The sequence below is a fragment of the Helicoverpa armigera genome, chromosome 21 (genome assembly GCF_030705265.1).
Source record: "Helicoverpa armigera isolate CAAS_96S chromosome 21, ASM3070526v1, whole genome shotgun sequence".
NCBI lineage: Eukaryota > Metazoa > Arthropoda > Insecta > Lepidoptera > Noctuidae > Helicoverpa > Helicoverpa armigera.
In genome coordinates this window covers 7,046,441-7,059,791 of record NC_087140.1, presented here as the reverse complement: position 1 = coordinate 7,059,791, position 13,351 = coordinate 7,046,441, and the positions used below count along the sequence as shown (strand labels likewise).

The 13,351-nt window shown below is 32.3% G+C and overlaps 1 protein-coding gene across 2 annotated transcripts in view; it reads right to left on the bottom strand.

The window, feature by feature from the left end:
- LOC110373600 (soluble guanylate cyclase 88E) overlaps nt 1-13,012 on the bottom strand; it is a 75,058-nt gene extending 62,046 nt beyond the window's left edge. For both annotated transcript variants that reach the window (XM_021330914.3, XM_049849257.2), the window contains exon 1: nt 12,684-13,012. The gene's annotated coding sequence lies outside the window, so the exon portion shown is untranslated. The remainder of the gene's footprint in view (nt 1-12,683) is intronic.
- Nucleotides 13,013-13,351: the final 339 nt, after the last annotated feature.

Below are 13,351 nucleotides of genomic sequence, written 5' to 3'. Positions count from 1 at the left end.
CTTATCTGTAATCGAGGCTGAAGAATGGTATATAAAGAAAATGGATCAGTATTGGAATTCCATTATTTCTTTGTTGTGTACCAGAGACTATTATATTTAGGTAGTTACATAAGGCTCTAGGGCTGCAAAATTAAATTAAATTAAATGAATTAAAAAAAACACATATCTACGTTATTTTTCTATCAAACTGAAATTCAAGAACTAAATCTCAGATTGGATTACCTCCATAGTCGAGGAGATGCTCAACCCTTGTTATATAAATGTAAAAGTCAATCTGTCTATCTGTATTTCGTGCTTTCAAGCCAAAACTGATAAACCGATTAAAATTGGTACACAGATAGAGCCTGTAAGAACATGAAGGTCCTCAGAAGTGCCCTTAAGACGTCAACGAGGAATAGCTGAACAGTTTTAATCTTCAAAATCAAAACTGCACCACAACAGAGATAACTATCCATCTAATAGAATTAACCAAGTGATTGCAGAACCCGCCACAATATAATCACAACTAATTAAATAATCCCCAACAATAAAAAACATAATTAAAAAGTTCCTCCGCTACGCTTATCAGTAGTTTTAGAAACAAGCCACGTTCGCTAACTTTGTTTAAAATTAGTTTTTTCTATCGCCCCGCTTATTAAGCGCTACTGGTTTTAATATGGACATACTAAATAAGCATTATGAACTAACTAACTGCAGTTCGGAGCTTATGTACTTTTTTATTTTGTAGTCTAGGGATGTTGAGAGTGGTAGGAGACTAAATAAATTGCTCAGCATTTGTGTTTTTCCTAAAAAAAAATTAATAACGTATTTCTGATGAATAAAATCACTTTGGTGGAAGATACCGCTCGAAGTTTCACCCTCATTTCAAGGAAACTTCTTTCTGCACCTAATTACAAAGTAGCCTATATGTAATTCTTATATAAACACTATTATCGCACAGTATCATTTAAATCACTAAAGAAATTGTGACGTCATAAAAAATCCTTGAACCTTGTAGATATTTTATTTCCATCGATTAGTAACTATTCTTTCTGCCTGACAATCGCTACATTCAGTAATTTAAATAAAAGAAATACGCGATCTTTAAGACACCATTTTTATTTTTTAATACTAAGATTAAAATGTAGAATATTACTGCCTATAAATTTTCCAAGCACTACGCAAGAGATATATTACACAGAACACCCACTAGCATTCCAAACATGGCGGCTTGCATTCGAAATTTGAATCACGTAGGAAAACATTCCACTTCAGCCAGCCATATCTGTAGGTCAGGTTATTCATTCAGCACCAGATTGACGTAAGGAGAATTAAGTGGTGGAATAAATACTCTTTGGAGTTGCAGACTTTTTGGTTTTTGGCTCTTGGTGTAAGCACGAATGCATTGATAATGATATTTTAACATAGATTACAAGTTGTGTTGGTTTATTAAGGATAAATATATCAATAGGTACATTCTGGTAGTCTAGTATTGTATCTACAGTAACTTTGTGTTTTATTGCATCCATCATTTTATTATACTTACGTACTCGATTTCGACTTGGAGTAATAAAAAAATATAAATTAACCCAAATAAGTTACACTCGAGTGTTTATCCGAATAAGAAACTTAAAACTGAATGAAATTTAAAATTGGATTAAAAAACGTGATCCAGGCTCCATTCGTACATAACATATGCTAAAATCCCTTATGTATTTCGCCAAAACTACTACATTGGCTGACCCGAAAGTTTTCTCAAACAAATACACTAGAGAGAGATACACTAGAAAGTGATCCTTCGATACGAAAACAAATAAAGGGAGCATTGACCTTGAAAGTGTTCCGGAGAGTCGAGGTTAGGAGGAACATGCATTACTTTGTGTATGTAGTTGGTAACAAAAACGGAGGAAAGATCAGAGATGCCATAAGGCGGGTAGGTCAGACGCCTTCTTGTAGATCAAGTAACGCATGGTAGGCATGACCAAAACGACCAGTTACTGTTGAACTAAGATGAGAGTCATTCCATTTGGTTTTTAAATAAAATGACGGGTTCCAAAGGATGTATGATAGCGGAGCTAGTAACGTTCCTCGTCCCCGAACACACTCATTTTGGCGCGCTATTTTCTCAGAACATTTTGCGTTATGACATCTCCGCTAGTCATTTTGGTCTCTATGGTAACAAAGGACCAATGTTTTGATGTAACACTGTTTCTAGTCCTAGACAACGTTTAGGAAGCCAGTTGAACTACTAGGACAGTTAAGCTGAGTGGTCAGCTTCGTAAATACTGAAAGAGGATAAGAAATGTTTTTGTCACGGAAATATTTTTGGGGAATAGCACTGGCTTTTCTTTTCTCTTGTAATTGTATGTACTGAGAATTGTCCCTCACGAATTATATGTATATTTGAGGTCTTATTTTTTTAAATAATAATGAGCAAAAGTATATAATAATAAACTGTGGGCGCGACTAAAATAATTGAACTACGAAAATGATAATAGTAACTATAGATTATTATCGAATTTTCATTTATTATTGCGGATGGATATGGATGGATGGATGGATAAGATGTAAAATAACATTGTGCTCATTTTCCTCAAAATAAGGCTACGTAGTACAGCTACGTTCTTCAACTTACACAGAAGCTTCAAATAATAGACTATTTCCAATTATAGTCGTATAGTCCAATTATATTAGTAATCGTAGTCAGCACGTCAGAAAAAAATCATGTATCAAAAAACAATCACAAACTTTCGTTCAACCATAGCTTCTGCGACGACCTAACTAATAAAATGTACTTACAGTATTAAAATCTATTAACAGAACTTTATCAATAGACTAAAAATATATAAAACCAATTTATTCTTCGAGATCTTTTTCAAATTACATTACTATTGGCTTCAGATGGTGTTTCGTACGACTTGTCACTATAAAAAAGAATTTATTTATATTGAATACCGCATTTTTATATCTTGGGTATTACTTGAATGTTAGAATAAATGATAGTTATTATACATATGTATAATATGGGAAAATTTAAATAATGTTTAGTCTCATTGTGAAGCGTAGCGCGTAGTCGCGTAGCGCGTAGCATCTGTTGCTACGAATAGATGTTGGAAAGAATAATACTAATATTATTAGGTACATAATATGTGGTTTTATATTAAATGTACCTCCTATGTTAATATTTCCTAAGTTATTGGTACCATATTACTATTGCGTAATACTTTTATTAGAGAACTTGCAAATAGGAAGTATTTATTACTTAATAGTTCCAAGATGAAATTGAATTACCCATTGTGTGTGACAACTTCTGTTCTGCGTTTGAGAATACATATAGGTACACATGCACAAGGTATGTATGTGCTTATATTTATTTATAGGTATCATTTTTTACAATAAAGTTAGTACACACAGGATTGTAAACAATGTAAACTGCAACCTCCTTCGAACCAACTTTTAAGGCGCGTTCACACTCATTTGGTGTTTACGACCAGTTTAAGATTTGCTTTTACCGACGAGTTGCTTACTTCGTAAATGTCACGCGAGTGAATACGGGTTTTATTAGCTGTTTATTTTACTTGTATTTTTTATATGAAGAAAAGTATTCTATTTTTTATGTATTTGTTTACTTTGTTAAAGCTATTTTTAAATTAGCGCAGTACGTGGGTGTTTGTAAAATTTTGTAGTCGGGTATATTTTCGAAACACTAATTGAATTAATAATATTATTGTATAAATTAAGTTGTTAACTAGCACCTGGGCATCATGGGCCTATTTATCGTCCCATTGCTGGTCACACACCTTCTCTCACACACAGAAGGATTGAGTGATTGTGACTCAATGCGGGTTGGTGATTTCCGACTTTGTCCAGGTATCCTCGAGATGTTATAAGGCGTGCCTGTAGCATATTTTAAGTGTCTAGAATAATCTGGATTCATCACATCAACATAAATACTATGGATATTGTGAATTTTGTGAATGTTGGTACAATTGGCGACTGTGTAAGTCCTAGTCATAACTAAATCTAAATGTACTCTAAGTTTTTCCTACACAGAAAAGCTGTTGGTAGACTTTTAATACATAAATAAAAAATAAATACTAGTTCTAGTAATAAACTTTAACATAAAGTCTTACAGATTTTTTACAGGCAGCTAAATTGGTTATAATAAACGTAATAAACAGAATATTCATTTTAAGTTTGTAGTCATATAAATTCTCATATTACTACCGAAACCATGAATACTCTGTTAAATGTAATATAAAAACCGTTGTTATCCAAATACTTTCCTTTTATGACTTCTTGGGTCCTTTATTAGATTTCTTTACAATGAAATAACATATTATATTACGTTAATATACGTTTACAGAACATAAACTCCTTTTCAAACTACTGGGATCTTCTTACATTGTTTTGTAACTTTTACTGAAAAGAAAACGACCCAAAACAAATATTTTATTCCGATCTAAATACATATATTATGTATTTCTTTTTTGCGACAATAAATTATTACTCACAGCACGGAATTAAAGTGAGCCATACAAATAAGCTACCCAAATGCAGGAAAACGGATTGCACCTGTGTCCTACTTTACATACCCCAACGTCGAATTAAAATGGGCATTGTTTTTATTCGCTTCTCGTTTCAATTATACAAAAAAAAAAAAAAGTTAAACTCCACTAAGACGTAACCTTTATGTATATTGTTAAAGATCGTTATCAATATACAAAAGAAAGTCGCGTTATATTTGCACTATTTATAATTACTTAAGAACGACTGGAACTATTTGGCTGAAAATTGGTATGGCAGTAGCCTTAAACCAGTAATTTTATAGCTAGTAAATAAATACGTCACTCTTAAATTAATTACACATATTGTGCTAGTACCAAAATATACTGCTCTTCTACCGAGCCAAAGTTTGTTTTACAAAATCAATTTCGTCGCTGTGGAGTTATCGAGTAAACATTTCCAAACTTTTTTAATTATAAATATTTATTTGGTACTAAAATATACGAGTTACACACTTGGTAAACTCTGAGACCTTGAAATTGAGGCTTTCATTTTCGAAACTAAAAATACCTTTATGCTTAATTAAGCAGTAGGTATTTTGGTTCCAAGTTATCATTTTATTTATTTAAAAAAGGATTTCATTCATTTGGGTCCTGAAAACGCCAACCTTGTATCACTCTTTTGTTGTTAGATATACATGAATAGGTATGTTTTTACCAGTACTATGTTTCTTTTCTAGTGTGTTACTAGGAGGTAAACTTCTCTTCTAAGGTAACTTTTCTCCGTGGGAGGTAATCTTTCACTTAGAAAGGTACATTATCCCTAAGTGCTGTAGGTAGGATATACTTTATGTTCACAAAACTAGGATAATAGTGAAAGAATCGAATATATCAGTATTACGTTACGTGCGTTTATAGATTTATACCTACACCTATTGGTGGTATGGATCTTAAATATTTATATTATATTTAATTTCATGGTTTGACTACTAATTGTGGTTATTAAAGGGATTTTCACATATGCCTTGAGGGAAATACTTTCAGCACGTGGACAAAACGCAGTCACATTTAAGTTAACATTGTATTGTAACACCCAATTCCATCTTAATCGGCCATTTCATAGTAAAAGATAAACCACCAAACTTCTTCATATAAATTTCGTATAATTCCAAATGCTCCATGTAAAAATACCTACATAATTTAACAAATTGATGGTTCCCACCAGACACGTCTACAAAGTCGAGCGAAACACGATTACTCCCGAACATTCCCGAAGAGGCCCGAACCACCTCATTTAAACTTAGCCCTTCTCTAATTTGTGGGTAGCGGGCAAACTATTAAAAGGTTGAGAACTGATGTCGGTTCGGAAATAATTATACCCTTATTTAAATTGGAGAGGATGTACTAAGTTGGGTAAGGAAATTAAATGCTATTTTGTTTTTATTTCATGTACTTTATGTAAAGACTGTCTAATTCTCATGAATTAGGTTAACCTTTTCATGAAAGTCTACCAGTTTACAAAGGTAATTAGATTCAAAAACATATGGGCAGAAAATGCAGATTTATTCATATTCAACGCACGCAGGTTCTGTGGAGAACCCAACGTTAATGAGCGTTTCATACATGTATTTTTATTTGCAGAATTCATTTGCGGACACAGAGTCAAATTCTTGTATTTTTTCATTCGAAATACCTATATTAAGCTGTTTGCTTCCATCAAATTACTAAAACTAAAAGTACCATTTCATCATTTTATGTAAAAAAACTTACATATTGATATTAAAATATTTTACATCTACCACTATAAAACTACAGAAACGCAACGACCAAAACTATTCAAGCATACGACCAGTAACTTTTACAGCAAAGAAATTGGATGCAATAAAAATAAATTCGTCCTAATACAAGTTTTATGCATCCCTAAGTCCGACCCTGTTTAAGTGGAATTTTATTACCGGGCCGTCAACCGACTTCTAAGAAGGGTGTCCCGAAAATATTTATGATGAAGAGGATTCCTGAGGTATCCAACCTGAGAGAGGTAATGGAAATCTAAGGTATTTAATTTGACAAGGTTACTGAGAAAGGGTTGTGTTTCGACAAATGATCAAGTCGAGGAATGTTTGTCGCAATTAGTTTCAGTCTATTTCATATCTAGTGCCGTAAAGCTTTCATTCATTAAGTTGTCAGCGTCCTAAATGCGGATTTTCATAACCAATCTTTTTGTCGATTTACTTACCAGATAAAATGATAATAATGCTACTTAATGCATGCTAATATGTATTACGACTTATCTACTACTGACTATTCTACTACTATTACTACTACTACTACTATTCTACTACAATATATACATAGGTATATATATAGGTAGGTTATTGAAATCCCAGTAGTAAGTCGATATTGTATGAGTTACGTTAATTTCAAAAAATGCAGTCATATTACTCAAGGAAAGCGTTTTGCGGCTACTGCTTATGTGAGTGGAACTAAGTTTAGTAAGTTAGTATCTACTTACATCACGTCTCAATTTATCGTAGTTTTCCCTCCATAAAGGTACACATAAAACGAACGAAAATCGACTTTATGGTCAGTCTAGCAATAAGTATTAGTTTTAGTTTTTATACACTTTATCGAAATAAAATAAGTTTTTTAACGACTGGAACATTTCAACTGAATTTCTGTTAGTACATTGATTAATTTAGTGTAGAATTTTTTAAACCCATTTGAAATACAAAATACATTGCTTTTGTAGATTAAATTTAAAATGGCAGGTAATTGAACTCAATTTACTAGAATTCAGTTTGAAAAATAAAACCTTTTCACACCCTTTCTAAAGGTAAAAATGACTGTTTATTAGTTTATTGCAATCTGTATACAAAATGTCCAATGAGTTGCTTATCTTTTTGTAAATAATTTTATGCCAAAGCTAATGAAATTATTTCCAAGCAAGCTCAATATAAGTATGTCATATTATATCTGCCTAGACTTTTCCTAACTATATTGGGGTCGGCTTCCAGTCTAAGCAGATGCAGCTGAGTACCAGTTTTTTGCATGGTCAATTTACCTCATTTATTTGGCTCTATATCCGTTACACGAAAATAGGTATTTACCTATTTCTTTTTAATTCTTATTAAGTTAAGTTTTATGGAGTAAATTGGAGTATCATCCAAAAAAAGGATTAAGAATGCTTGTTTTTAGTTTTTTTTTATATAATGCCGACACCGATATCTTATCTAGAATTAGGTCCTCGTATAAAAAAAAGAGCTAAAGCTGTAATAAAAAAGAAAAAGACTATAAGTCCCTAAGATGACCCTGACATTTAGCTACATTTTATAACTTTGACCTTCCAGTGTAAAATACATTGAAACAAACAGAACTATTATTCTCAGAAAGTATAAAACTTTTATCATCTACATATACATAAAGAAAGCCTCAGTAGAACCACTGAAGGAAAATCTGTATTTAAATTAAATTGTTGTGTCGAAAGTCATCAAACTTCACATAAAAATATGTTTATGTTGTAATACCATCCTAATGAAAACGCCAAAAAGCTGTCAAAATAACAACTTAATGCAATTTTCAGAAAATATCCTTACGGATCAATTTATACTAAGTAAATCAAACAATTTATTAAAAAAACCTGTTTTTCATAAAAAACCTTTAGAGCAAAAACTTTTTAATTTTTTACTTCTAACTGTTTTAATAACCAGTGGTTTCTTATTACAGTAGCAATTGTAACCTACTATATCTAACAAAAGGAGTACTATCAAATTGCTTAGACAAAAAAAAATGGTGTACCTACTTACTCTCTTGCATTAAAAATCTGAGTAAAGAAAAGTTTCCCATCCCATATCTTAGAAAGCTTCCGAACTTACGCAATTACGCATATGCATATTTACTTTAGTCATCTGTGCTATATCACAGATTGCTCAATCCCTACTAATATTATAAATGCGAAAGTAACTTTGTCTGTCTGTCCGTTACGTTTTCACGTCTAAACCACTGAACTGATTATAAAAAAATTTGGTACAGAGATAGAGTTGACATTGAGAAAGAACATAGGATAGTTTTTATCCCGGACTTTTGAAAAGTTCTCTTGGAAACGCGATATAACCGAACTCTACGCGGGCGAAGCCGACGGAGGAAGCTAGTAAGCTACATAACAGATTACGTCTACTCGTTTTCCTCAAAGAGATGAATTATTCAATCTTTCGATTTACATGTAATCTTGGTAATTTTCGTCTGTTTCGATATAATTTGAACTTGATCTTCAGATTACGTCGTCGGAGATCTCTATCGGGACGTAGAAACGTGCCCCGGATTATTCAATATAATTAATTTTATAACTAGGGAATTGCCCTGACTTGACACAAGTATAACACTAATATATCAATTAAAATCTTACAAATGAGTAAATAAGTCGTTTCACGGGACGTGTTAAAACCAGTTTTCATGAATCATTCTATTATTCTATTGGTATAAATTACATGAAAATTCGTTCCGTAGTTTTCGGTATCTTCGTAAACAGATAGATAGAAGCTTTGTTTTGTAACATATAATAGAGAAGACCCTGAAACTGAACGCTTTCGATCATTCAGCCTTATCTATCTATGCTGCTGTTTCGGTAAGATATTTTCCTATCTGTTCATTTCTTTCAGAACATTTGTATGTATTAGGGTTAAGTTATAGTAAGAAAGAGGGTGTGTTAGCCGTTGGCGAATTCGGTAGAAATAATTGCATAGCATTTTACATCGTATCTGCTAAAGAATGAAGATAAAATTCAAAAAGTTGCTGATTTTTATTTATTTGGGATAAAATGCGAAGGTTGTTCATATACTTATTAGGTAGCTCCAAGAAAGGAAAATCCCAATGAAACCAAGTTCCACGTAGTATACAATTTCGTTATAAAAACAACAAGAAATTAAATAAATACGATTACTACTAAAATTGCTCTTTATAAGAATTGAGAATTGCTGCGTGCCAACAATTTAGTTGTGTTTAGCTGTTATTAGGTAATCAAGTTATTCCGTGCACGATCTCTGACTTAACGGCCAGTGACATTCATTCATTGTAAGAGTTACAGAGTGATTTTACACTTTCTTTTATTTATCTATGTATACTTATTAAAATTATAAATGCGAAAGTAATTCTGTCCGTCGCTCTTTCACGTCAACACTTCTGAAATGATTTAAATATTTTCATAGCCTAAAGCCGGAGAAAGGGCGGAGACTCCTTTTTATATCCAGGATTGTAGTTCCCTGAGGATGAAGGTGGAACTCCAAGGTACAGCTAGTCAAATATGTAGATAGGGTCTTCAAAACAGTATTTTGTTACAACTGGAACATTAAGGCCCAATGACAGTGTTTCGGATGGCACGTTAAACTGTAGGTCCCGGCTGTCATTGAACATCCTTGGCAGTCGTTACGGGTAGTCAGAAGCCAGTAGGTCTGACACCAGTCTAACCAAGGATATTGGGTTGCCCAGGTCACTGGGTTGAGGGGGTCAGATAGGGCAGTAGCTCCTTGTGTTGAGCCTTTTTCCCAACTAAGTTGGGGTCAGCCCAACATAGTTGGGAAAAAGGCTCGGAGAATGAAATATTAAGCTCTAAAATATTTTTGCCTTGTGCTGTTTTAAAGTTATTCGTCAAGAACTTGACAAACTGAAAGATGAATTATAAGTTTGATTTACATAACATCATGATGATAATATACATAGACATTAAATGGTGTTTTAACATTTAGGTAACATTTATCGTAAATCCGATGCGATTCCTTAATCCATTTCAGTCTTCTATCGTATTATTCCCCAGAGATAAGCGGATCTCGGGTCTACGACCGCTAAACAGCTTAAATCGGACTTGCTATCCTGTATTATTTTTAAAAACATTACAATAAAAGTCTTAATATAATTATTTACAAAATATTTTCTGAAACATACTATGCTATAATAATACTATTTAATGATCAAATGGGGTAAGAGTAGGATCTTTCTGCCAAAATATTTGGTACAACGAAAATACTCTTCATTTAAAAAATTATAGCTAATTAATGATATTTTCCAACAGGCTGTAGTGACTTATGAAAGTTTTTGAAAGAGCTTATTGTCGTCGATAAACTGTAAACGAGTTTTGTAAATTTATTTATGCTATTTATAATTATATAGGTATCCTTTGTATTTATTTTTAATTGGCAATTGAAAATAATTTAAGCTCCTATTACTAACTACGGGAAATAGACAAGTAAACATAACAAGAAGTTATAAAAAGTTTCTAAAATAATACTAAACTCGTTGACTATAATAATACCAATAAAGAAATAAGTCTTATTAAATCAGTATAGTAATTTACCAAGTAACAGGAAGACGATTAAGTAATAAAATGGAATGCGACTTAATTTCACAGTCGACGAACAATTTTCTGGAATAAACAACGCCATTTTCTTTTATGTTATCTGTGGTACTGTAATGGGTATTTTAAGGTTTTAATCAAACTATTTTTGTAAGCCAGTTTACGTCTCGTTATTTTTTCTTGCTGTTAAAAAATTGTCGACTATGATATAGTTGATATTTGTTCATGTATACCTTAGGTTATTTTTTTAGGAATATATTTTCTTTCAGCAACTAACTAGTGGTTAGGCGGAAAAGTCTGCGATAGTCCAATATTTTTTTTATGACGATTCGAACAATTTCCTATTAATTAATCCAATTAATATTATAGCTTATTTGTTTTTATGCATGTTTGTTCCTCTTTCACATAAATACCTATCGGATGAAATAATGAAATAGGATTTTGATGAAACTTGGCAGTCAATATTACTTAGGTATACAGGGTGTGTCGTTCACAATCACATTAAATCCTATCGCATATACTTTATGATATTCTATGGCGAATTGTAAAAAAAATAACCTAATCCATTCAGTGGTTTAGCCGCAGGAGTCATTTTTCGTTTTTATAATTTACAACATCATGTGTAAAGCAAAGATAAAGTTAGGCTATCGAATGTTTTGACCAGTTGACAGCTGTCAGTTTTCAAGGGAGAATTTCAGTTGTTTATAATGACTGACTTTTATATGGTGTTCTAATTTTCGCACATTTTTATTCTATTTACTTTGTTTGAAAAATTCATTTTTTTATTTTTACGTATTTTTCTTTTTTCTTTGTGTCAATCGACATATATTAACCAGTATATTAACTCATTTCATTTAATGTGATTGTGAACGACACACCCGATATATAGGCTTATCAGAATAACATATATAAGCTACTTTTTATCCATGTGCAGAAAGAGGGTTTCTCAGGATGCGAGGGCCTTAGCTATCGTTGCTTTCATATACATACTTAGTGCAGTATTATTTACAAAATAATTAGATCCAACAGTGATGTGTCAATTTGTTTTTTTTTCTTTATAAGTCAGTTGATACTTTATTTTCAGCAGAAGGATAAAAATAGCTCAATGATAATAATTATTATTTATTCCGTTGCTAAGCCATCTATTGTTCTATTTTTATATTCTGTTTTCCTTCTGTCCATGTTTGGATGTTTTTTATCGTTTATTTAGATCTACGCAAAAATTCTTTACGGAAATACTGCGTGCTATATTTGTCATCTGATATGAGAGGAAACTTAACATGAAAATATGTAAGTTTTTATTAAAAATTCCAGCTGACATAAACATCTTCTTTGAAATGTTTTTTTTTTTTAATATTAAATATTGAAAAGTAATCGTTAGTCAAATACATGAATCAAAGAATAAAAAGTAAGTCCAAATTACCAAGTAATATACTATTAGTACTTAACATGACTATATTTTATTTGCCGATGTGACTTGACCTTGAGACCACCGGAAGTGACGACGAAGTATCAATTATCCTTTAGGTAAGTGACGTCATAGATCACTCTGCTACCTTTTTATTAGCTCCATTGATTGTCATTAGATAATTGTTTTTTTTGGTTCGATACGTCCGGTCCGATTAAGTTTGATGGTTATTTGTTTAGCTCCTAATAGGCAGGGGCTGTAAGTACGCATGAATATATTGTTCAAACATATTCAGTTGTTTATTATGGTTTCTAGGCCATTTAAAAAAGCTTAGATTATAATATTGTATAAAAAAAAAATGTTAAGGAGTTTTTTTCAAAATCGTTAAAAACAGTACCTAATATCCCGCTCAAATATTGTATAATTATAAGAACTTAATTTAACTTACCGTATCTTATACTCCTTTCAAAACAAAACCAGTCTGAACTTCAGAAGTCCGCTACCAAAAAAATCACATTCACAACACTGTCAAAACAAATACATAACTAACCTCTTTGCTACATTAAAAAATAATCTTATTTTTTTTCATTCGATACACAGGAACCACAACCAATACATTCTTTATTTGAATTTCGCGCGCGGATTCGAAAATATTTGCGAGGTGAATAAGGGGGTGAGTAGACTGCCGCGTTTCGCGGCTACCGTTCGACTGACGACGCGTTCCTTGCAAAGTTCGTGCGGTTCAGACGCGTTGACATCGCAAGCGCGATGCAGCAGATGAAATGGGCGTAATAATTATCGCGCCAAAACGCAATTGACGCGCCAATGTAAACGGGTCTTTTAATGTGACGTCATTATTTTCGCGATTATGCATGAAGAGGGGTATAAGGGTAACAATAAGTCCACACAAATATAATTACTATGCGAAAGTGCACAAACCACTGAAACATTTGGTAGACAGATAGAGTAGTCTATATTTTTCCGAAAATGGGAAAAATATTCCATAAGCGATTTAGACAGCTCTCATTATATGTATCTTTGCGCTATATAAACAGAAAGGTCTAAAAATAAATGCTACATTTCCGCCAGTAAATCTACTTGAATATTTTAAATAAA